This window comes from Bos indicus x Bos taurus, chromosome 24 (assembly GCF_003369695.1).
Source record: "Bos indicus x Bos taurus breed Angus x Brahman F1 hybrid chromosome 24, Bos_hybrid_MaternalHap_v2.0, whole genome shotgun sequence".
NCBI classification, from domain to species: Eukaryota; Metazoa; Chordata; class Mammalia; order Artiodactyla; family Bovidae; genus Bos; species Bos indicus x Bos taurus.
This window is the reverse complement of record NC_040099.1, coordinates 43461442-43484184: the sequence shown is the minus strand read 5'-3', so window position 1 is coordinate 43484184 and position 22743 is coordinate 43461442. Positions and strand designations below refer to the sequence as shown.

The 22743-nt window shown below is 50.6% G+C and overlaps 1 protein-coding gene across 4 annotated transcripts in view; it reads right to left on the bottom strand.

Annotated features, from left to right (window-relative positions):
* LDLRAD4 (low density lipoprotein receptor class A domain containing 4) overlaps positions 1-12656 on the bottom strand; it is a 172541-nt gene extending 159885 nt beyond the window's left edge. The window contains exon 1 of one of the 4 annotated variants that reach the window (XM_027526195.1): positions 12219-12656. The gene's annotated coding sequence lies outside the window, so the exon portion shown is untranslated. Of the gene's footprint in view, positions 1-11654; positions 11946-12218 lie in introns of those variants that run through there. The other 3 variants (XM_027526188.1, XM_027526196.1, XM_027526189.1) reach the window with 3 other exon arrangements.
* Positions 12657-22743: the final 10087 nt, after the last annotated feature.

Sequence of the window (22743 nt, the reverse complement as noted above, 5' to 3'; positions counted from 1 at the left end):
TTTTCCTGATCCCAAGGACAGAAGAAAACAGCTGAGAAGAACCGAGGTTATGACAGACACTTGGTCGAAAGGGAAAAATCTCTGCCTATGATGATTTCAAGAACACTAACAAATCTGATGATCTTCCACAGTTTGATTCATTTGTTTGAAACAGAGAATTTTTCATTCACCAGCAGTTTATTTGGCAAGTGGGTTAAACTGGGAGAGGGGGAGGGAGGGCGAGAGCAGGTCATTTTGGGGAAAACAGTCAAATGAAAGTTAATGTAGATGAGGAAACACCTGGGGGTGGGGGGGCGGTGTAGAGTTGAGCTGTGCCGGGGCCCGCTCGGCCCCCAGCATGGGCTGTGCTTCAGCCTTTCTGATAGGTACTAGAGGCCTGGCCTGACCCCTGGTGACTATGGTGGACCCCCAGTGCCCACCCCTCCCCCACCCCAGGACTGGCTGTCCTGCTGTGTCCTGGCTCTGGCCTGTGCTCCCTGGGTCCTATGCGCGCTGTCCTGGGCCGTGGAGGAAATCTGGACAGGCAGGACACCCAAACGAGGCCTGAGTGAAGTGAGTGATGGACGCACAGCCCTGGGGAGAGGGGTCTCGGTAGCAACCACAAAGCCCTGGGGGTGGAGCTGGACAGTGGGGAGCCCCAGGGGACAGCAGTCATGCCCCCAGGCCGGGCACAGCAGCCCAATCACCAGGCCCGGTTCACTCAGCCACTGGGCTGAAACCAGACTATGTGGAAGGGAGGTGAGTAGCTGGTCAGAGAGCCCTGCATGAGCCCAGGGGAGGGACACATACTGAGCTACTGGTGACAGAGACAAGTGACCAGATTTAGGGCAGATTCTGAAGGCAGAACAAGCCCCTGCGTGGGGAGGGGGAGTCCAGGAGGGCTCCTGGTTGTGCGTCTGAATCACTGTGGGGAGAGAGGGGATAAGGACACGGCTCTAGTCACAGGCTTGGGAAGGACCACTGGTCAGTCAGGCCTGAGTGTGGAGCCAGGGGCAAAGGCCTCCACGTAAATACAGAGCCCATTTCAATCCACGCAACGGAATTCTATGCTTTCCAGGCATGGGTGGGAGGCTCAGTAGTCAGAAACTTTCCCCACTGACTGAAGGTCAGACCCCTCAGACATGGCCAGATCCCCAGGCCATGTCACCAAGCACCCAACCACGTCTCATCATGAAGAGGTTGTCAATAAAACCTCACCAGAATCAGTGACAAAGAACCACAGGAAGGAAGCTCAGCTAAGGGGCGCTCAGTAACCCCACCAGCTCGCCAGGCTCTGCTCACTGACCACCTGCCCCTCCTCGCCACAGTCCCCACTCCACCAACAGCAGAGAACATCCCAGCAACACAGAAGACAAGAATTCTGCTCAGCAAGGAGGGGCCATTTCCCCACACTGTCCTTCAGGGTCGGGCCACCCCCAAATGCCACTGACCCTCCAAGACAGTTACTGATCCACAGCCCAAGAGGGCAGAAAGCACTTCCTTTGCACCAAAAGCTCCAAGGGACACCTGGCCCACACTGGCGGTTTAGTGGATGTCCAGGCAGGGACCCTTTGGCCTCTGCCCCCATCACCAGCTCAGGACGCACCTGGACTCGGGGAGAAACAGCACCTCTGGGGCCTGCAAAGGAGAGAGCAGGAAGCCGCAGAGCAAGCCTGACTCTGCTTGCAGTCCAAGAAGGTGAAGGGACAGACACATGGTGGCCACAGAAGAGGAGAACCCGAGGAGGAGAGCTGCCGAGGTCGAGGCGCAGGGGTGGCCAGGCACCGCAAGGGCTGGGGCAGCCTGATGTCATGGCTCAAACACTCCTCTGTTAAAAGGGGAGGCAGACCTGCAGTAACCCACACCCACAGCTGAACAGACAGACACCAAGACAGCATCCAAGCCACAAGGGGAAAACCAGCTGGTCTGAAGGACACAGGACAAACAGGGGGACGTCGGCTCCATCGTGACCACCAGGTGACACTCCAGGTGTGCCAGGACCTGCTGTGATTTAAGTGCCACAAAGGGCCGCCAGCACAGCGTCCTCTAACAAGGGAGGTGAGAGCACTGTCCCACGTACCTCACCGCACCCACGTCTCTTTCTGACAACCACGGGGAAATGACTATTCAAGCCCTCAAGTTGCCTTGTACTTCTAAATTTGACTAGCATTTGCCCTAAAGTCCCAAAATTATGCCTGTCCAGCCAGCAAGCTGCAAAGCCTGGGTTCCTTCAGAAAACCACCCACCGTGAGGCCTGGATGACTGCAGGGCACCTCTCCCCATCAGGTTTTGTACGTTAAAATAAACTGTGATCTGAATCCCATATTCAGCTAACAGCCGCATTAGAAATTAATTACATTTCCACATACATCTCATTAATTGTTCCTTAAAGCCAAGGATCATGAGATTAAACACTGTCTTTGAAGAGCCTGGAAAAGTTCAAGTGTTTTGCAAACAGAAGCCACTATTGTCACCATGTGAAAGTGACAAGCCTAACTCCCTGGTATGAGCTCTTTAGAGGATGAACGTTTAAGCATTTTGTGAAATGTGAACAAGTTCCAAGTCGTACAGCCCTGAGCTGGGGACAGAGCCTCCAGGGCAAAGAACCAGCTGTGAAAACAGGTGGAAGGCAGGTGTCCCCACAGCCCCGTTTTACTATCACTGCTGGCTGATTCGGTTTTCAGCAAAGATGGGCAGAAGCTCCATAAGAGACTCAGTCTGCAGACCTCCAACCAGCACCACGAAGTTAGAACCACCGAACTCTCCACCTCCAACAAGGACCATGCCTCTCGCCTCCGAGTCCCACCTCCACTCACACTTGTCCCCTGAGCCCCCCTCCTCCCTCTACCATGCAGGTCACAGTCAGGGATCAACTCCCACTTCCTCCCAGCACCTGTGTCCCCTCCCCAGCAACACCATCCACCACCAGCCACGTGCACAGACGGGATCTGACCCTTGAAGCGCGACCACCAGGCACACACTGCGCTAGCAGGACCCGACCCAGGCTCGCTCTGCTAGTGTTTCCCTGTGCCCTTCCCCGCCAGGCGCGGTAGAGCCGGAAACGCAGGAGCCATGCAGTCACTGTGGACCCGCCCTCCTGCCACAGCTGCCCGGACACGTGGTCCCACGGCAAACAGTGGCCCCCGACTGTTCACACAGATCCCGCTGTGAGCAAGAGTGGGCAGCACACACACTGCACAAACGAAGTGACCTATAATCCACACACATGACCATGCGAGCGGAGCCCGTGCTCAGAGCGCACGAAGGTCACGCTCAGGTCTGCGCCGTCCGGACTCAGCGCACAGGGTTCCGGGGGCCCAGGACAGAGACCCCTCTCCCTGCCATTCGCCCTGCAAACCACTGTCCGGCCACCTCTCAGCCCAAAGCCAGCCTCTCCCTGAAGTCTCCCCCCGGTTGTCCGTAGCAGACCAAGCGCTCGGACGTCACGGGGCCCACGGAGCAGAGGAGGAGGGAGGCCGCGTGCGGTGGCCAGCGCTCATAGCTGCAAGCCAGCAGCCTCGCCCCCGCGCCCCCGGTACACGCTTCTCCCAGACTAACGGCTCAGACCTGGAGCGTGGTCACAGCGGCCGCTTCTGGTGCCCACACTCAGGCTTCTGGGTCTCCAGTCCCGGGGCAGGAGCGGGGTCCTCACCGCACATGTGTGCGCACGCCCCAAATACTCGGTTCACTGGAAGCAGCCACGCTTCATCGAGGTTCATCGAGGCTGGACTCTCCCAGCTGGTCTGCGTGAGCTTTATATTTATACCTCGTCTGATCCCCTTCGAACCTAAGAAGCAGGCAGATGGCTGTTTTAGGGAAGGGCGCGGCCGTCAGCAGAGAAAAGCAACCTCCTCACCGCAAAACTTCCCTCCATACTATGCGGTGATGCGTCCACCCGAGCGGCTCCGGCCCACACTGGAGCCCTGGGGCCTCCGCGGAAGCCGCTCCCTCAGGCACATAAGTGAGTCCCGATTCCTAAACTCCAGAAAGTGAGCCAAGTCAAAACAGGAAAAGGGTGAACTTTCAAGCTGCGCGCTCAGCACAAGGGAGTCCATCAAATAACAAAAGCTCCAAGCCACAGAGGGGCCAACTTTGTTTCTACAAAGGCTATCATTTCTCTGGACTAAATTTACTACCTAACTTACACAGTGAAGACTGTGTGTATACACTATTTTTACATTACTCTTCAGATGAAAATAAATAAATAAATAAATTCCAGGACCTCTGGTTTGGAAGTAAAAGACCGGCGCTCATATTTAAATACCAGTAGGATGGAAGCTAAGTTCCGAAGGCGTCAGTGTTTATCTTAAGAGCCCAAGTCACAGAAATACAATCGTCCAACCAAGCCACCCAACTATAACCTTAGCCACCTTGAAATCATGCTGAATTCTATCCAGAAAGCCCTCCTTTCTGACTGAGGAGCGGCCAGCCCCGCACACAGGGACCAGCAGCCTGGTCCGCGAACCACTGATACTAACTCCTCAAGACCCCATATGACTGCTCCCCCAGCCACCACCGCCCCCCACGGTCAGAGAGCTGGGTGGCCACCAGCTAGCCCTCTCAGTTCCTGGGGTCCTCTGGCTCACTACATCTCCAAGGCCCCGTCTGCCCCCTTCCCCAGGCCTTGTCCAGGGTGCGTTTGCACCTGGAAAGTGGGGTGTGGCTGCCTGCGTGGCCAGCAGGGTGGGGGTGGGGGGTGCCAAGCAGGCAAGACAACAGCCAAGGGGGCTCCCACAGGCTGCGCCCAGAGTGCCGCGGTCACCCACTCGAGCATCAGCGCCGAAGGGGCCCATGGCCTTTGCTTTCTGCTCACTGGGTTCACCTGCCAGCGCTCCCAAGCATCCACACCTGCCCCACACCACTGCACGAAGGTGCCTGTGACCAAAACAAGCTCGTTGGGGCCCAATTACCCCAAGACGCAGGTGTCATGTCTTGCTCCCTCCAGCTGGTCCCCACATTTCAGCCAGTCAGGCTGCCTTTTGAGGAAAACAAAACAGACTTCAGTTAACTGCTATGTACTGAGATGGTTTCCCTTGTCTGGGGCTTCCAGAGCAGCCGGCACAAACACCCTCTGGAGTCTGCACTCAGGATGGGCTCCAGCCTTGACTGGAAGCAGAAATCTGCAGAAGTGTAGCAAAAGGGGCCACGGCAAAGCCCCCAACCCCACAGAGGACCACCAGGCCAGAGATCTAGCATCAGCCATCAAGTGCAACAGTAAGAAGATGAGAGTTTCATGTTGGCATCCTTGGGGGAGAGGCCAAGGAAGAGTCTGATCTAAGAAAGCGAGGGCTGAGAGCGAATAGGATGACTGAGGGGGGTGTCACTCAGGTCCTCAGGCACCTGCTAATGGAACCGCCCTGGTCTCCTCGCTCCACCCCGGAGTCCACACTGCCCTCCCTGCCCCAGTTAGGGTGAGAGGAGCAGGGAAAGATTAGACACAGTCTTTGGCCATAAAATCCCTAATTTTCTCTTTAAAATGTATTATTAGACTGTTTACTGCCCTTAACCTGTCTGCCTAAGTTTAATTCAAATTTAAAATAGTACAAAAGTCTTATCCCCCTCGTGGGGAGCACCCACTAACATCACTGCATCTGCCCACAGCAAAGCCCTGGTGACAGCAAACTCTCTTCACCTGTGGGTCACCGGATGCTACACTGAAGGAGGGATGGAGAATTTAAACATACAATTTCATTGCCAAACTTGCAAAGATTTTTTTTTATAATATTCAGCACTGGCAAGACTGCAGTCACCCATGTCTGTGTGTAGTGCACCATCCTTTCTGGGGGCCCCTCTGAAAGTTCTCACACCCACCGGCTCCTCCTTGAGGAATCTGTCCAGAGGATGTAACCGGAATGTAAACGGAATGTCTGGTGCAGAATTATTTATAATAGGGAAAACTGCCAGCAGACTCAGTGTCCCAGAACAGGCTTAAGAAAATAACAATATAACCACAGGGTGGAATTTAATACTCATCAGCAGTGGTATTTTTGGAGAATATTTAAATTACATGAAAATATATTCAAGATGGAATGTTAAAGTTTATAAAAAGTATGTAAGTTCGAAGCATGATTTTATAATCAATAAATAAGCCTGGAAAGAATCTACAAAACTGTTAATAGAGGTCATCTCTAAAGTGGAATTATAGGTAATTTTAGTCATTTTTATTTTCTTCTTGTTTTTTTAAATCAGGGGGGAAAAAAAAAAGGATTTCAGAGACTAGGTCTGTGACGCTGATTTCAGTCGGGCCTGAAAGAATCTCTGGAATAAAAAGTCAGGTTCAAACAGAGTGTGGAGTCTGGTCTAGGGCCCTTGAGCCCCCACCACCTGACAGGAGGAACAGACAGGAACTCCTCCAGATAGGCGTGGCCTCCACCACAAATGGATGCCCATCCACCCCCATTGCAGGGACCTCACTAGACTGAGGCCCAACAGTGCCCACAGCCTGCTGTGGGCACCACAGTACCTTTGTGGGGAACAATACCACCCAGCCACTAGGGGGTATGAAAGGTCTAGAAAGGTCTAGTCCTGCCTGCAGCCTCGGAAGTCTACCAAGGGCTGGGGGGCATCCTGCAGGCTCCGGACATCCGCACCTCCTGGGGCCTCACTTCAGGCCCCATAAGCTCAAACACTTTGGTCTATCCAGGATGGACACAAGAACTGCATGCAGACACATGTGGTTGATTAACCCAACCCCGCACAAGGCACGACAGAGAATCTGAGAGCTGTGATTATCTTTTCGCTTCACCCCACGTTTGGGGACTAGCTGAGTTCTGCTGCACAGGTAGGGCCTGGGCCACCTCAGCCCAGCCCAAAGGCTTTGGGGGCCAGGAAAATAGGACCGGCCCCCAACAAACCCAGCCAGATAACATCAGCGAGGCAGTCCCATGGAGCCCCGCCCAATCCCAACTCTCAAAGCTGAGGCTGTGACCACAGGCAGGACAGGCACAGGAGCTGGGGTTACAAATGAGGGGTGGGGAGGGACTTCCCCATTGGTCCAGTAGCTAGGACTCCACACTCCAATGCAATCGATCAGGGAACCAGATCCCACCTGCCGCAACTAAGACCTGGTGCAGCCAAATAAATAAATATTTTTTAAAAAAAGAAAGAAGAGTGAGGCCGGGAGGAGAGGCGTGAGTTGGATCCATGGAGGAAGGCAGGCAGGAAGAAGGAGCGCTGGGCCACAGAGAGATTTGGTCCTGCTCCATTCCGACTGCTGAGAGCGGTCCCCAAAGAAGGCACAGCATTTCTTCATGCCAGCATCTCAGGCTTCTTGCTGTCTGTGTGCCTGTGGGGGAGTTGACGGGTGGCAGTGCCCACATCCTAGGGCTGCTAAGGGATGAAATCAGCTAACAAGAGCTCTCAGAACACTAAGGATGGCCTGGCACCAAGGCGCTGCTACCTCCCCCACCACTTTGACCCCTGGCCACAGGAGCCCTTCCAAGCACAGCCTGGCCTCCCACCTTCAGAACAGGGGATTTCACTCTGGAAATTCCCTCTCAACTCTGTGTGGAGGCTGCTGGCCCCAAGGCCACTGACTGGCCACCAGGGGTCCAGCCACTCCTGGGGAACCAAGGAAGCAGCACTGGGAGCCTGCACTCTGCAATCCCAGGGGCAGGGCCACACCCCACCATATGGATGGAAGGATATGGGTGGGGAGATTAGACAGAGCAGCCTTCCTTTGAAGAGAAAGTCTGGGTCCACTTAGGGACCGTGTGGCTCACACACACCCAGTTCTCGGCCAGGCCAGGCCTTGGATCCCGTCTGCACAGAGGTCCTGCAAGTCCTCTGGCAGAGCCCCCACTTAGGAGCTAACTTTGTAATATGAGCAGTGTCCCCACCAACAACTAGAGCAAGTCCATTAAGTTCATTACACCTGTCACGCTGCCAGCTGACTCTCCACATGCCAGGGATGAAAGTACACTGTGCCCAAGGAGTGCCACCAGCCCCCTCCCCGGGGCAGCTGGCACCCTTATCTCAGGCAACCGATTCTCAACGTCTGCAGCTTCAGAAACAACGCAGCCGTAAACTTGGCTTCGAGACACCTGAGGACCTGAGGGGCTAAGAACACAGTTCAGTGCCATCAAAAGCTGGACCCCGGGAGGAAGATGAGGAACCATGTCCCCTGATGCGAAGGAGAGTCGTGCGGGCCGGAGGCGCCCGCGAGGCAAAGCGTCACCGTGTCAGAAAAAATACAGAGCTGCTCCCTGGATCCTGTCGCCCTGCAGCCCTGCCGAAAATAAAATCAAGAGACACACCCTTCTTGCTTCCAAAGCGAGTCGAAGAATTCCAGGCAGCGGGCGGAGGCTGTTCACGCACCCCCACGCACCCCACGCACTGCACAGCCTGCAGGCTGCCGGGTGCCCGGCCCCGCCCACCGCTCGCAGACAGCGGTAATTTCTTTTTCCCTGTCATGTAACGTTAGCAATCTGTCTGGAGCTTGGCAAGCACCAACTTGCACTGTCATATAAACTGTCTGACAAACTTTAAGTTTCATAAACGCTTCGCTTTTCCAGGAGACAATAAAGCATCATTTAAAAAAAAAAGTTGTCATCTCCTTTTCTGTTCCTTTTCTCTCTTCCTCTTCCAAAATAAAGGCTGGGTTTTGCGGGTAGGAAGAAGAATGAGAAAACAGAAAGCCAACCACAAAAGAACTCCCGCAAACAGAAAGGATCCCTCACCAGGATCCTTAACCTTGAAAGTCTCCACACTTTTCCAATGCCAAGTGAATGAGTAGATAAATGAATAGGGGAGGGGCGGCACCACGGCTGTGGGTCTTGACGGGTGCAGAACAAAATCTGCAAAACAAAAGTACGGTCATTAAAAATGAATAAAGGGTGTGGACAGCAGCCCCCACCCGCTTCTGCTCTTGGGGATCTGAGCCAGACACTCCGCGTCCTCATTAAGTGGTATCTGGCAGGCTGCCGGGTTTTAGTGGGTTCTGGGAATGCCAATATATTAACCAGAGGACTCTTTGCAAACCCTTTAGAGTTTTTATTCTAGAAAAGTCAACCATTTGGCACAAAACAGCCTTATTTTTGTCCGGGAAAGCTCTCTGCTGCCAATCAAGGGAGAAATTATAGCTGTGTTCTTCGTAATTTCCAAGACTTATCTGGAAAACAAGCTTGGGGGAAAGAAAAGTCCTTACAAAAACAGCTTAAAAGGCCAAAGTACCATTTTTAGTGGAAATTCAAAGGAAAGCAATCCATACTCAAATCACATGGATAGGACACAACACAAGCATTATTTTCACATCCTCCTATGGTAGCGAGAAAAACAGTATTACTTTGAATTACAAACCCAATTATTTCTACAGCAATTAATACAGGTGCTCACTTGTGTCCCCTACTTGCCTAAAAATGAAACTAATAATGTCACCAAAATTTCCCTAAGATGTGACAAGTCTTGTGGCCTAAAGTTTCAGACGGAGGCAGAAGCTATACATTGCTATTAAAAACTGAAGCTTCACCTTCCTTCACACCCAGGGTACAAGGTCACGGTATAACTCCAGACTAACACATACCATGAAGGCAGAAAGTCACTCTGACATCAGAAGACTGGCTTTCCGGAGAATGTCCTGAGACCCCTAAAAGTAGGGAGTGGAAGCAAGAAGAGAGGGCCACTGGGGGGCACTCCACACCATTCTGCACTGCTCACCATAATCCATATGAAGTACATCAAATGTTTCTAAAAATTTTGCAGGTTAACATGGAAAGATCATTTCATTTCTTTCTTCTGTATTAACTCTCACCTCAAAGAACAGATACCTCACAGAAACATCATAAGCCCAGACTCAGAAGAAAGATGAAAATAAACTTGCAAGGGCCACCAGGAAGACTCAACCAGTCATGGGTGCCACTGACAATGCCCACGCCCTGAGTACCTCCTGCCCAGACCATGAGGGTGACTGCACAGGGATCCAGACAAGCTCAGGGGTCTCTGCTGGACCACAGGCCAGGAACCACAGTGCCCAAGATGCTAACTCACTGTCACTTCCCTAGGCTCCCCTGTCTGGCTGGGAGGTACCCCTCCAGCAGCCCCAAGGAACAGTCGATCTCATCCCACGAGCCACTGGTCACTCTGCCAGGCCACTAAGTCAACCATGACTGCAGCCCAGGACTGTAAACACCTCTGCAGGCGGGTGGATACTGCTCTCAGTGCCAGGCAAGAAAACTATTCTTAGAGCACTGTCAGCAGTCCGGGGGAGTTGGGGCGGGTAACAAAATTTGTCTGTGTATGTATATACTCTGGCAAGTGGGGGCGGAGACTCTGACTTTCAAATGATAGGCCACCAAACTGGCACAAAATCCTTTAGTAAGCAGGTGCCCCAGGCCAGGTTCCTCTGCAAGACTGTGGTCATGCAAACAGCCCCAGAGAGGACAGCCCTAAAAGCCTGCTGGGGACAGTTTTCTCCATCGTAAATACAAGCCTCCACCAACTAGAAGACTCCACCAACAGCCAAGACTCTTTCCGGGTAACAGCAAAATATGAAGATATTGGGGGCAGTGGTGGGGGGTGGCTTTTAAAACAAGGGAAGAAGGCAGCTCCATGTCTGCAGCAGCAAATCCCTCACTGGCATTTACAGTCTCAGCCCTATTTCCTAACAATGTGTTCAATGTCAATAGCAAAGGGAAGCTCTTAAAAGAATTAAGCTCTAAAAGATCATGAGGAATATACCCCGTGTTTCAAAAAGCACTTCTTTGCAAGGACCATTAAAGGGCACCCATCCAAGGGTTGACAGGAAACCAAATATTATAATTCAATACATGTACATGGATAAGATCCACTCCTGAGTTCATGGAATGACTCAAATTTGACATTACGACCCTTCACTGAACATAAAGAACATGTTCCAAGATTACTGTGCAGACTCCAAGGGCATCATGTGCAGAGGACACAGCACACACAGTATAAGCCCTGGAAAGACTAAACCCTCCTATGAAGATGCAGACCTGACTGGACACCCTGGCAGTTTCTCTGTGCAGGGTTCTGGTGACCCGGGCCACTCCAGGGGACCCGGACTGGAGATCACCGTTAGGGTCGGCCCAACAGGCAGAAGGGCCATTTTCAAAGGAATCTTCCTTTTAAAGGAAGAGATGCACCAATCTTGAGGGCAGCCACCTCCACTGCAAGAAGCCTACTAACACCAGCTCCAGGACCAACTCTGTGCAGCTCACTTCCCTCATCCCACAACGCCCACACACAGTAGGGCATCCAAAAATACTCATCACAGTCATAACCCACATTTAGAACGCAGCACCGAACTACAAGCCAGGGGTCCAGAGATGTGAAGCTACCAAAGTAATAAGAGAAAAAGAGAAGAAAATAGATGGGACACAGAGAAAGAGAAATAAGCAAATCAAAAATATCCAATTTCAGCTAATTAAAAGAATCTACGGGGAAAACAAAACTTAAGCTACTGAATCCACCGCATTCACGGACACTCCTGCGCCTGGTTGAGTTTCCTGTGCAAAAACCCGCCTGGGTTCACTCGGCAAGGGGCCCCGAACCCCTACCTTCTCCAGGTGCCCCCCACCTGTCGCGGTCCTCGTTGTCTTCCTAAACCCCTCGCCCCCCGCCTCATCGGAAGCCTCTTCCTTTTCCAATTAGGAAAAAAGTTTAAAACCAAGCTGATGCTCTGGGGGTCAGCACGGCGAGCGGCCCAGCACCCAGCTTACCCGGCGCGCCCAGCCCCCGGGCAGCGGGCGAGGTCCCGGGAAGCGTCCCGCGCGCTGTGCCCCGCAGACCGCACGACAAAGCGGGACGGCCGGGCTGGGTGCTCGTCGCTTCCTGTTTATTCCGCCGCGAGGGTCACAGAAATCCTGCCCACGCCCGCTTCCTGCGGGCTCGGGGCACAACCTAAGGGCCAGCGGCGCCCGGACCAGCGGGAGCCCCTGCAGCCCGCGCCCAGCGCAGCGCGCTCAACACCCGGAAGCGCAGGGTCCAGGGTCCTCCCGCCCCGCAAACTCGGGCAGGTCCCGCACAACCTGCCCGCGGACCCCGCCTCCCCCACCCCGCCGCGGCGGCGCACAACCGCTCGGGGCACCAGGAAGCCGACGGCTCGGTGGGGGCCGCCGTCCGGCGCCCGCCCCCGGCAGCGCCGGACGCCGCCGTGCCCAGCGCGACCCTGGAGAGGGCGCCGACGGCGGGGATCGAGGACATCCCGTTCCAGAGTCCCGTCCTCCCGCCCGCGCCTCCGCCCCGAACTTCGCCGGACGCCGCAGCACCGGGTCAGCCTTTACCTGCGGCCGCGGCTCTGGAGTGAGGCGGCGGGCGCCCGGGGTCGGCGGGGTAGGGCGGGATGCTTTAAGGGCCCGGATCGGCCCGGGCTCCCCGCGCTCCCCGCCCCCTTCCACGCTCCCGGGACGCGCAGTCGGCCTGGCGGCGGCGGCTCCTCCCCGGCCCGCAGGGGATCCCCGGCCTCGCTGGCGGGTCCGCAGCGCCGGACGGGGAAGCGGGAGACAGTACCGTCTCCGCCTCCGCGCCGTCTGTCTCCCGCCGGCCCGCTCGCCGCGGCCTCGTCTGCCTCGCGGTCCGCCGGCCTCTCCACCCTCCCCATCCCCCTCCTAGCGGGACCGGCGGCGGCCGGGCGGGGCGGGAGAGGGGTGGGCCGTCCGGACCCCGAGCGGGCAGCGCCGACCTCCGCGGACTGCAGCCACAGAGCAGGGAGAGCCGGCGGCCAGGCCGCGGGACCCCCGGCTGCGCACAAGGCTCGGCTCGGCCAGGCGGGGCGCGCGCCCACCGCCGGCCGGACTGGGAACTCCATCCCGGAACGGGAGACGGCGGCGGGAGCCGCGCACGCCCCTGGTAACCTGTCTTCCCACACAGGCCCAGGCGCACAGTAGGGCTGCAGGACCCTTAGTAGGGCTGATAAATCCTCCTATTCGCCCGGTCAACCCCTTCGCAGACAGGAAGGTCAGATGGATTCTTCCCACGGCATCCCTTTCTCCTTGGAGGGCCTACATTTCTCCTCCTCTGAAGGCCTTTGGAACTTGAACTCCACCTGAGTGTGGACAGCATAGGTGTTGTTTTCAGAAGTATGAGCTTTCACACCCACTAACCTGACCCGTGTTTGACCGAGATTTGGTTATTGCCACAGCACTTAGGCATTTTAACCCAGCTTTATTACAGCCACGAAAATTAGCCACTCACCTAGAGTCAGACATTCTGGACTGTGAAGTCAAGTGGGCCTTAGGAAACAGTATTAGGAACTAAACTAGTGGAGGTGATGGAATTCCAGCTGAGCTGTTTCAAATCCTAAAAGATGATGCTGTGAAAGAGCCGCAATCAATATACTGGCAAATTTAGAAAACTCAACAGTGGCCACAGGACTGGAAAAGGTCAGTTTTCATTCCAGTCCCAAAGATGGGTAATGCCAAAGAATGTTCAAACTACCGCACAATTGCATTCATTTCACATGCTAGCAAAGTAATGCTCAAAATTGTCCAAGTTAGGCTTCAACAGTACATGAAGTAAGAACTTTCAGATGTTCAAGCTAGATTTAGAAAAGGCAGAGAAACCAGAGATCAAATTGCCAACATCCGCTGGATCATAGTAAAAGCAAGGGAATTCCAGAAAAACATCTACTTCTGCTTCATTGACCTACACGAAAGCCTTTGACTGTGTGGATCACAACAAACTGTGGACAGTTCTTAAAGGGATAGGAATACCAAACCACCTTACCTGCCTCCTCAGAAACCTGTGTGCAGGTCAAGAAGCAACAGTTAGAACTGGACATGGAACAACAGACTGGTTCCAAATTGGGAAAGGAGTACGTCAAGGCTGTATATTGTCACTCTGCTTATTTAACTTCTATGCAGAGTACATCATGCGAAATGCCGGGCTGGATGAAACACAAGCTGGAATCAAGATTGCCAGGAGAATTACCAATAACTTCAGATGCGCAGATGATATCACCCTTATGGCAGAAAGCGAAGAGGAACTAAAGAGCCTCTTGATGAAGGTTAAAGAGGAGAGTGAAAAAGCTGGCTTAAAACTCAACATTCAGAAAACTAAGATCATGGCATCTGGTTCCATCACTTAATGGCAGATAGATGGGGAAACAATGGAAACTATGGCAGAATTTATTTTCTTGGGTTACAAAATCACTGTGTATGGTGACTGCAACCATAAAATTAAAAGATGCGTGCTCCTTGGAAGAAAAGCTGTGACAAACCTAGACAGCATATTAAAAAGCAGAGACATCACTTTACCAACAAAGGTCCATGTAGTCAAAGCTATGGTTTTTCCGGTAGTCATGTACAGATGTGAGAGTTGGACCTTAAAGAAGGCTGAGCCCTGAAGAATTGAGGCTTTCGAACTGTACTACAGAAAACGCTTGAGAATCCCTTGGACAGCAAGGAGATCAAACTAGTCGATCCTTAAAGAAATCAACCCTGAATATTCATTGGAAGGACTGATGCTGAAGCTGAAGCTCCAGTCTTTTGGCCACCTGATACAAAGAACTGACTCATTGGAAAAGACCTGATGCTGGGAAAGACTGAGGGCAGAAGTAGAAGGGGACCAACAGAGGATGAGATGGTTGGATGGCATCACTGACTCAAGGGACATGAGTTTGAGCAAACTCCGTGGAGACAGTGAAGGATAAAGAATCCTGGCATGCTGCAGTCCATGGTGTCACAAAAAGTTAGACATGACTTAGTGACTGAACAACAACTGCCAAAGTTAACCCCCTGTGGACATAGCAAAATATGCCAACCTGGGGTAGCCAATTAGAACAGCTCATTTTCAATGTCTCCACCCCTTGCCAAAAGTTGACCAGCTCTACTTTCATAATATCAGAGAAAGGAATCTTTTGAAATCTACAATAATTGACCAGTAACTTCATAGTTAGTGAAATGTTAGCTTAATTCAACTTGCTTTAAAAAGTCCTCAGCAGTCCTCAACCAAGATGGTAACTTCCGGGTAGAAGCTGATTGGTGTTCATAGGTGATACCATTTAATATTAACTGTCAGTTATTGGAAGCCATGTGCCAAGCTCTGTACTAGGAACTTCACATAGATTATCTAATTTAATCTTCAGGGTAACTGTGGCAGCTTGAACATCCCCATTTTACAGATAAGAAAGTTGAAGCTATAAATGATTAACTTGTCTCCAGACCACAAAGTTGTTCAAAGTTGTTACGAGTTGTGTCCAACACTTTGCGACCCCATGGACTGCAGCATACCAGCCTCCCTGTCCCTCACCATCCCCTGGAGTTCACCCAAGTTCATGTCCATTGAATCAGTGATGCCATCCAACCATCACATCCTCTGCCAGTAGAGGATGAGATTGCAAAAAGGTGAGTGAAAATCCTGGTAGGCACAGTTCAGGAGCTGAACCACACTGCCACCTGCTGGCGGGCTGACATCCCTCAGCCCAGCTCCCAGCGAGTCCCGATGGAGGACCTCTACACCTGTGGGACAGTTTAGACTCTGGTTGCCGGGGGAAACCTCTTTAAATGCCATTGAGCTGAGAAGTGCTTAATAGAGGTAATCTGAATTTGACAAGCATTTATTTGCTAGCTTGTTATTTAATGTTCCATGTTAACAACAGCTGTGGGGTTGGAGAAACTGGTCTTGCCCTTCTGAGGTCAACAGAAGAATGGCATTTTCCTTCTAAACCTGACACTGCCCATGGCAGTGAGGAAAATGTTTTTTCCAAGAACAGGAAACAGTTTGTTCTCCTATTGTGCAATATTTCACTTGTGGATCATTTCCATGTATATGATTTCACCCTCTTGAGACCTGAATTTTAAATCTTGCCCTCAGCTTTACCTTTTATGAGAATCTTAGCTCATCTTGCTTTCCCTTTTCTTGCTGTCTTCCCTCAGTTATCACTAGAAACTGCAAATCTCTATTTCTGTTTCTAAAGAGTAGCTCGGGGAGGAGCTCTGTCCTTGTACTTGTTCTGCATTTTAGCTGCTTCCTCCCACAGCCCTGCACACACATACAAGGGCAGCAAGGGCACAGCAAGGGCAGAACTAGAGGCATCAGACACATGTTTGTTTTCTGTAAATCTAGCATGAGCAGACCATCCATCAGCTCACCTGGCAGTCAGTGACCCCTCACCTTCATTTGGAGGGCCCAGGCAGAGGCCAAGAGAGCAGGACTTCATTCTGTTCCAAACAGTGGAGCGTGTAAGTCTACCTGACACTCACAAAGGGCTCCGGAGAGATCGAAGGAAAGAATGGAGTCTCATGATGGACGAGTAAATAATATAGAGGTAAAACATCACTAAACTGGGTAGAAATCAACTGAAAATGATTTTGAGGAATTGCATGTAGGAAACAGTCTTTCTCAGTATAAATCCACTGCAGTTTACCTGGTGTCCATTGAATCTCAACCATACTTAGTCCACAGAAGAAGGTCAGTCATCTGAGGAGACAAAGACAGAAGTATAAACATGAACAAATGATTAAAAAAAAAAAAAAAAACGATTCTGAGGGCCCGAACGAACCACAAGCTGAATGTGAAACAATTCAGTTATTTAGCTGTCATTTATAATATTTGAATGAAACTTAAGCCATCCAAAAAGATCCACCCCAAATGGAAAAGGAGCAAGAGAAGTGTGAAGGAGGGCAGCTCTGCTGGGAACTAAGCACCCCCATTCGGACAGGTTACACGGACAGGACAAGGATGAACTCAGTGCCAGGAGGGAGGCCTCTGCCCCGTGTGTCTTGGCAGTGTCATAGGCACGCTTCATTGTGCCATCTGCACCATCAAACTGTCTGTGTCTGGTCTGTAAAATGGAGACAATTCCCACCTCATGTGATCTGTGGTGCGTTGGCCACACAATACCACCTCCATACTAACAGCTCCTCTGGGATCTGGCTGCCCCTCACTGTTCCAGGACCTGCAAACTTCACTCCTTGCTCTAGGGGTACAGATTCAAAATCACCAAAGACAGGAAGGAAAATATTCTGCAGGCAACCTCTGTTTCTAGCCTTGTGCAATACTTTCTTGGGCCAAATGAAAAACATCTGCTCTCTCACCTTGAAGGGAAGCGGGGAGAAGAAAAAGAAAAATGTGGCAAGAAAAAGATGTAAATGGTCACCTCAAAGACTGTCCATCCAGACACACTTAGGTGTATGGTTTCTGTACATCAGCTATCAAAAGGATGCAACTCCTGCCAATGGTAAAGTTCAGTCTCGTCTGTCTGTTGAGACCAGAGCTCTTCACATCTCTGCCTCCTTTGGTGCCCAAGTGGCCCCCACCAACTTCCCCACGCCCAGCAGAGCCCCTCAGGACAGGATGACTCCCCCCAGTTTGGGGCCTGCTCTCTGCTGCAGTGACCAGCAGCTGGGTTAAAAGTGGCCACTGCAGCCCCACCCTCACCCACTGCTTTCCAACACATGGTCAGTCAGCTGTGTACAAACGGTTAGTAAGTTGTGTTCAAAACAGAACCTGGCCCAAAATATCCTCAGTAAATATCAGCTTCCTTCACCCTTTCTCATCCTTGCCCGCAGGGACAGGTTCTCTGGTGACTTTGTACTGGGTCAGCTTAGCCATAGTGGGTGGGGTCTGTGCTCCCTGGAATTCCCTTCCTCGGGTTCCAGGTGTTGAAATAACTTTCTGGCCCCAAGATAGAGCTGCTCGTGGGGTTCCCATCAGCACACCGAAACATAGATGACTCTCATGTCCTGTCAGCACTCGTTTGACCAGAAACGCAGGGCATCCAGCCAGCAGTCCTCAGACCACAGCCAGCTCTGGGCCTTCTCGCTCTATAAGCAGGCTACCTGGGCCCAGGCCCTCGCATGCTTCCTCTCTGTCTCATCTTCATCTCTGTCTCATCTTCGTTCTCTACTCTTTATCCTGAGAAAACTTCTTGCCTTCTGCCCTACTTTGCAGTTTGAAAGGTCCGCTTCATGAGACATGTTTATCACCTGAATTGTTTTCTTTAGTCTTTCTCAGACGCAAGTTAGAAATGCCAGAGAGAGAGTTGTGGGTGACGTGGAAGGAGGCGTGCTTAACGCCTCTGCTTAAGTGGCGGGACTTCCCGAGGATGTGGGGTCCAGGTACAGAGCAGCTTCATACCCCTGACCTGCTCTCCCCTCATCCTGTCCCCTTGTCTTGGGTCGGGGGTGCATGCACAGCCCCATGGAGAAGGATGCCAGCATCTTCTGCCGGTCACCTGGGTCGTTTAGGCTGAAGGGACAAAAGATAAACAGGGTTTGTTTGCTCTGTGGGCCCAGGGGGCCTGTGAGTACCAGTCTGCCCCCCACCCACCCCTTCACATCCAGTCATACTGCCTGGACCCACATCAGTGCCATTCAGTACGCCGCTCACTACTGCCTGTAGTAAATCTCAACTCCATATCCCTTTCTAAGGTTCTGCTTTTGTGATCCAACCCTGATAACAGAGCCATGGGCCAGGGTATCTCTGCCCCCCAGCCAGAGATCAACTGTTTTTGGAGAACAATACCCTCCCAATCTAGCTTCTTTGTTAGGAAAGCTGTTCCCCCAAAACAATCAAACTGCTTGAAAAGGTCCTTTACAAAAGAAGATACGAAATAGCCAGCAAACACATGAAAAGGTACTCCCTCATTATTGTTGTTCAGTCTCTCAGTAGTGTCTGACTCTGTGACTCCATGGACTGTAGCACACCAAGATTCCCTGTTCTTCACTATCTTCCAGAGCTCAGATCCATGTCCATTGAGTCAGTGATGCCATCCAACCATCTCATCCTCTGTCACCACCTTCTGCCTTCAATCTTTTCCAGCATCAGGGTCTTTTCCAATGAGTCACCTCTTCCCATCAGGTGCCCAAAGTATTGGAGCTTCAGCTTTAGCATCAGTCCTTCCAATGAATAGTCACAATTGATTTCCTTTAGGTTTGATTGGTTTGATCTCCTTGCTGTCCAAGGGACTTTCAACCATCTTCTCCAGCACCACAATTCAAAAGCATCAATTATTTGGTGCTCAGCCTTCTTTATGGTCCAACTCTCACATCTGTACATGACTACTGGAAAAACCATAGCTTTGACCGTACAGACCTTTGGTGGCAAAGTGATGTCTCTGCTCCTTAGGGAAATGTATATTAAAGCCATAATGAAAGGTTTTAAATGACTGCAAAGTTTAATCCAAGGAGAGAAATTAATGGGAAACAAGTTTAACTAAGCTAAGCCCTCCTTCTGACCTCTCAGGCATCAGTAAACTGCTTTGAAAGATTCTTGCGCTAACTTCCCTGTGCTCTGGTCATCACTGAGTGTGAGCAGCTGCCCTTATGAGGCCTCAGTCCTGTGAGCACCCAGGACAGAGTGACTGGTAGGCTAAGGCTGACATTTCAGTGGCTGATGACATATTATTTATAGGATATCCAAGTTATCAGTGGGAAACCAAAGTAGAAGTTGGGAATTCTGGTGAAAGTCTCTGATGTACAAGAGGAAGAAATAGGTCAATTATGTTAAAATAATTCTGTGTGGGCTGCCAGCTACTGACCACAGAGACACCCCTACCAGAAGTTACATGGTAATACTAATTTCATCCTTAAAAGCAAACCTCAGTCTAACATATATGTAGTGTATCAAACCACACAACCAGCATGTTTGGGGGCCCAAAGCAGGTCCTCCTGCCATGCCATGGCTAAACGTCAGCTGCTCACAGTGGCCGCCCATGCTGGCTTCTCTAACACAGGGGCATCACTTTCTCCTCACACACACACGTAGCATCATGTTACTAGATGAAAAAGCAGTTAAAACCAATAAAATAACTGAATTGCTGCTGAAGCCACCTATGTACACTTAGTCTTGATCATCTCCCAAGCCTGGCCTGCAGGAACATTCTTCTAAAGACAGAGCAGAGCATAAGGCAGGCAGGGCCTCTCTTGCAAGACGACTGATGTGTAAACAGAGAATTGTCTCTGCACATGAGAACATTCCTCCTGGGTTTTTATATCTATGCTGCATATAAACATATTCTGAGACCATATACCTACTTATACCGCTCTGTGTGTTTCTAAACTTTATATAAATGCTATTATATGGTACATTTGACCTTTTCACTCATTACACAGTCAAAATTTATTAAAGTTGACATGTAGTTTTAGTTCATTTAACTGGTAATAGTGTTGCACTATGTGACTAGATCTCCTTCTCTTCTTGAGGACATGTAGAGTTCCCATCTTCCCCACTCTTGCTCCATTGCAACATGACCATCCTTGTTACATCTCTGTACAGAGGTGTAAGACTTTTTCTCAGTGTTTAGATGCTCAGTACACACACTTAGAATGGGACTGCTGGATCTTAAGGTTTGTTCATCTTCAATTTTAGGTTGCTTCTTTTCTAAGCAGAAACTTGATGGAATTGGATTTTTAGTGGCTGTCTGTGTGCCCTGCTACTGGCAACCTCATCTGCTCTTTAGACAATCTTTCATCATGCCTGCTTGCTGAAGACCTTCCCCTCCCACCCCACTCACCAAAGGGGTGACACTTACTCCCACAGGGCTTACGTGTGAGTTGAAGGATGTGGACACAACTGGACGTCCAGTCCACAGAAGGGGCATGTCTGCTGGCCCCCCCATCTGTGTCCAAGCCTATTTCTTTCTCTGCCACTGAGAACATGTGGAAAAATCCCCTCACGCTGAGCGGGGGGCTTCAAGTCCTGCTGCTGGCAGATAAGAATGCTGGTTGATGGATTATAAGGAAGTGGAGAAAAGAAAGAAAGAAAGTGAAGTCGCTCAGTCATGTCCGACTCTTTGCAACCCCATGGACTATAGCCCACTAGGCTCCTCTGTCCATGGGATTTTCCAGGCAAGAATACTGGAGTGGGTTTCCATTTCCTTCTCCAGGGGATCTTCCTGACCCAGGGATCGAACCCAGGTCTCCTGTGTTGCAGGCAGACGCTTTACCAACTGAGCCACCAGGGAAGCCCATCTGCATGCTGAAGGGGTCACCATTTCTCATTTTGCAGAGGGAAAAACTGGCCCAGAGCGAAAAAATTTCAACAGAAACAGTGCAGCTAAGACCATCCTGGAACCCAAGTATCCTGACAGGGAAAATCAAGGCATTGTCAGAGGTGGAAGGGATTTGGAGATTAATCCACCTCCCTCACTTTTTACAGATGACAGAGGAAGTGTGAAAGTGTTAATCAGTCATGTACGACTCTTTGTGACCCCATGGACTGTAGTCCACCAGGCTCCTCTGTCCATGGGATTCTCTAGGCAAGAATACTAAAGTGGGTTTGCCATTCCCTCCTCCAGGGAATCTTCCTGACCCAGGGATTGAACCCAGTTCTGCTGCATTGCAGGCAAATTCTTTACCATCTGAGCCACCAGGGAAGCCCATAGATGACAGACTGGAGCTCAAATAGAGAAAGATCATTGATCTAACGTTTTTTAATTTTACAGAAAAGATGAGTGTAATTGACTGACTGGCCAGCTCCCCACACAGGGTCTGCACTCACTCAAGTGTGGTCATGGTGACAATGGTATACCAGAAGGCTGCAGGGATGCTAGTAAAGTTGGTCTTGTTTGTGCCCTTCTTGGCATAAAACCTAACAGTGGCAAAGATGATGATGGCCATGGTAAGGGAAAAGAGGATAAAGCGCAACTCAGAGGCATAGTTCTTGAGTGTGTAGTCCAGAATCCACAAGCCCTGTGAGTGCCTGGAGAACTTGAAGATGTGCAATACCCGAATACCTGCAGGGGGACAAGGGTGCCCGAGACATCCTCGTTCTTGGGCATGAAGAGAGGGAAGGAGGAAATAGGAAACAGAGTGAGGATCAGAGGAGAGAGGAGAACAAATGCAACTGCAACTTTTGCCATTTTTTTTATTCAGAGACAAACGTTGCCAAGTAAGCAGGAAAAAGGTCTCTTCAGCACTATTAGTAAAGCTTTGCTGTCAAAGTTTTAAAACATACAAAAGGACATTAAAAACCAAGCAATTACAATGCACTGCCTACCAAATTCTACACAATGTAGCTCTGTTTTGCAAAAAGAAGATTGTTGCTTCAGTTATGAGTTTTTCCCCCCAAACAAATATCAATACTATAATACTTTTTACATAAAAAGTAATACCTTTTCCCTTTGTATCCATATGAATTGCTTGATTCCATTAGTAGATAGATTTTTGGTTAAAAAAACACCCTAAAAGTAAAGTACCTTAATGTGTTCTATACAAAGGAACTCAATGATGTGAGGGAATAGTGGAATGAGGCTTTTTTCCCTATAGAAACCAACATTACTGTATAACAAAGGACCTAAAACACTGTTTTGTGCACATTAGCATGGGCCAGGACTCTGGGGAGCGCTCAGCCAGGATGACCCAGTTGTATGGAGGTTTCCTGCTCGCCAGCTGGCCCCACACGCTCTGCAGCCTCTCCCAACACAGCTCTTAACCTCCAGAGCATCTCACAGTATGATGTTTTCAGGATACTGTATTTGCATCTCTTACATGGTATTAACATACATACATACATGTATATTTATACATACATATAGCTATACAAAATGGTGTTTTCTTTTTTAGACTCCCAAATAAGATTAAAAATAGACTCACAAAGTTTGATTTCTGGGTCAAAGTACTTTAATTTTTAGCCATTATTTTACATCCCCACAACGTTTAAGCAGTTGCACTCCTACCAGCAAAGTAAGGACATTTCTCATTTCCCTTTTGTCAATTTGATGAGCTTTAATTTAAAAAAGTATCCTTCTGTTGCTACAATTTGCATTTCTCACACCAATTTCCAGCAATTCACACTCACCAGTGATGTAGGGATGCATTTTAATTTTCAATCTCATGGGTTAAAAAAACAGTATTTCATTCTTGCTTT